At 37.8% G+C, this 3,205-nt stretch overlaps 1 non-coding gene across 1 annotated transcript; it reads right to left on the reverse strand.

Annotated features, from left to right (window-relative positions):
- Positions 1-1,949: 1,949 nt before the first annotated feature.
- Positions 1,950-2,056, reverse strand: LOC130030005 (U6 spliceosomal RNA). Its single transcript, XR_008793437.1, has one exon. It is a non-coding gene; the product is annotated as a U6 spliceosomal RNA (small nuclear RNA).
- Positions 2,057-3,205: the final 1,149 nt, after the last annotated feature.

Raw genomic sequence — 3,205 nt, forward strand, 5'->3', positions numbered from 1 at the left:
ATTCATTTCCAAGAATCTTTTGATTTCCTCTTTGATTTCTTTTCTGAGGCACTCGTTGTCCAATAGTGAACTGTTTAATTTCCAGGTGTTTTATTTAGTTTTCTGTTTTTGTGTGTGATTTACTTCTAATTTCAGCACATTATGGTCTGAGAAGATGGTCTTCTTAATTTTATGGACGTATGTTTTGTGGTTCAGCGTGTGGTCTATCTTGGAGAATGTTCCATGCACACTTGAGAAGATTGTGTATTCAGCTTTTTGAGGATGAAGTGTCCGTTATATATCTACTAAGTCTCTTTCTTCCATTGTTTCCCTCAGATGAAGTACGTCCTTGCTAAGCTTGAGTCTGGTTGATCTATCAAGAGGTGATAAACTGGTGTTGAAGTCTCCCACTAGTATTGTGTTGCTATTGATGTCTTTCTCCAAGTCTATGAGTAGTTGTTTTAAGTACTTTGCTGGCCCCTCATTAGGTGCCTATACATTTAGTATTGTAACTTCTTCCTGTAGTACAGATCTCTTGATCAATAAGAAATGACCTTCACTGTCTCTTGTGACCTTCTTCACTCTGAAGTCAATGTGGTCTGATACTAGGATGGCTACCTCAACTTTTTTATGGGAGCTGCTTGCCTGTAGGATTATTTTCCAGCCTTTGACTGAGTCTATGTTTGCTTTGACTATTGAGATGTGTTTGTTGCAGGCAGCAGAATGTTGGGTTCAATATTCTAATCCATCCTACCACTCTGTGTCTTTTAATTGGTGTGTTTAGCCCATTGATGTTGAGAGAGATTATTGTTATGGGGTTTTGTCCCATTTTTCTGTTGGAATTTGGTGTATTTGAGGGGCCTGTCTTGTCTTAAAGTAGCCCATTTAGTTATTCATGTAACCTTGGTTTTGTGTCTATGAAGTTCTTGAGCTGTTGTTTGTCTGTGAAGCTGTGTGTTGTTCCTTCTGTTATTAATGAGAGTCTTACTGGGTAAAGTATTTTTGGTGAGGCATTTATTTCATTGACTTTTTTCACTATATCCCACCACTGTTTTGGGGCCATGAGGGTTTCATCAGACAAATCAGCTGTGAATCTTAAGGATGCTCCTTAATAGGAAATTTCTTTCTTTGATCTTGCTGCTTTCAGAATTTTGTCTCTATCTAAGGTTTTGGTCATTTTGATCAGGATGTGTCTTGGGGTATTTTTATTCGGATTTCTTCTAGCTGGTACCCTTCGGGCCTCCTGAATGTGGTCACATGTTTTCTTCAGCTCTGGAAACGTTGTAGCAATGATGTTTTTGACAGTTTCTTCTTCATCAGGGTTTTCTTCCTGTCCCTCTGGGACTATAATAATTCTTATGTTACCCCTCTTGGCTTCATCACGATCTTCTCTTGCCATCTGTTCCCGAATTGTGAGTCTCTTTTCCATTTTCTGCTCTTTTCTGGAGCGTCTCTTGACTTTGCCTTCGAGTTCACTGATTCTGTCCTCAGCAGCTGTTACTCTGTTGCTGAGGCCTTCCACTGAGTTTTTCGATTTGCCTACCAGGTTTTTCAGGTCTGACATTTTTGTTTGCATTTTCCTCATTTCTATCTTCAACTCCTCTTGTCTTTTATTGGCATTGCTTTCCATTGTTTCTTTTAGCTCCCTAAGCATCCTCAGTAGCTCCCTTCTAAATTCCTTGTCCAAAAGGTTGTCTAGCTCTTTATTACTCTTAGTATCTTCTCGGCTAGCCTCTTCACTAAGAAAGCTTGGTGGGCTTTTGCATTGCTTTACCGTTGTGACCAGTGTGGTTTAGACCCTCACGCTCACTCTTATTATTCTGCTTGAGATGCTGAATGAATTGGGATGGGCTTAATAAATTATTGGCTAATGTGTTTCTGGTGGTTAAGCTAACCTACTGAAAATTCCATCTAAGAGGGTAACTTATGGTTCCTATGGGATATGTAGTGGGAGAATAACTTGCGGCCGCAAAAATATGAAATGCTTCATGAATTTGCATGTTATCCTTGCGCAGGGACCATGCTAATCTTCTCTGTATCTTTCCAATTTTAGCGTATGTGCTATCGAAGCGAGCACCAGATGGGTTATTTGTAATCCCTATATTTCTTGAATGTGGATAAGGAAGGGAGAAGAGGAAGTGAGTGAGATTCACTCTTAAGACTCAATTTGTTTGTTAGCATTGACGATAGCGAGAGGAAACTAAATGTCAAGAAGTATAGGAGGTGCTAACATTGGAAAAGGGATGGGCATATCCTATTTAGAGTGTGTAGAAGGTAATCCAGCCCTGATTGCATCAAAATATCATTCCCTTTTCTTTTATAGTAAAGCAATTACTGCATGAACATATCTATCTTCTTTCCTTTCCCATGTCTATGTTCTAGTCACTTGTAATTTCATTTATATATTCACCATTATAACAGATTACTGAAGATTTTTCAATACTAAAATCACCAATTACACAAGTTCTTAACTCAGGCCTCCTTTACTCCCTATAATTTAGTACATTTGCCTATTTTCTTATTGATCATAATTGGGGATGTGACTCAGTAGCGGAGTAGTTGTCTTATATGTATAAGGCTCTGGTTTCAATTTGTGGGGCAGAAGCAAAAGTGAAAATGATCTTATTTTTATGATAGCAGATGCTGTGTTCTTGTTTTCCATTTTTAATGTATATTTTATTGTCTTAATTGCTGCCTCTAAGGTTTTATCAGGTGATATTTCTATGCTCAAACCTCAAATGATAAACAATCATGAAAATAGATATTTTGATTAAAGGAAATTTCATAGATTGATCTTATTACACAGATATAAAGTTGCAGAGGGACATAATAAGAGAATGGAAGGAACCCAGTAAGTTAGCAATAGGGAAAAGCAGCGGTCACGTCAATACCAAGATCCTGATATACAATATCCATCACCTGCCTCTGTTTTCCTTGGGTACCATGAAACTTCTGAAATGAAAGAGATGAGTGAAATTTGTACTTGTCTTCAATCTTCATCCTCTTCTCATCAAAAGGAACCACCATTTATTTATCTTGTTACTTAGACTAGACACTGGGTGTTATTCTTAATACTTTTCTTGACCTCACCACTCCCCCCACCCACCACACAAACAGGCATACAAAAACAAATCTTTGTATTTCCTTAGAAAATAATTTTTAAATATGACTTTGAAAAAATTTCCAGTCATCACTTTGGACAATTTGGGACAAACTGCCATTTCTC

This window comes from Sorex fumeus, unplaced genomic scaffold (assembly GCF_029834395.1).
Source record: "Sorex fumeus unplaced genomic scaffold, SorFum_2.1 ptg000043l, whole genome shotgun sequence".
Classification (NCBI taxonomy): domain Eukaryota; kingdom Metazoa; phylum Chordata; class Mammalia; order Eulipotyphla; family Soricidae; genus Sorex; species Sorex fumeus.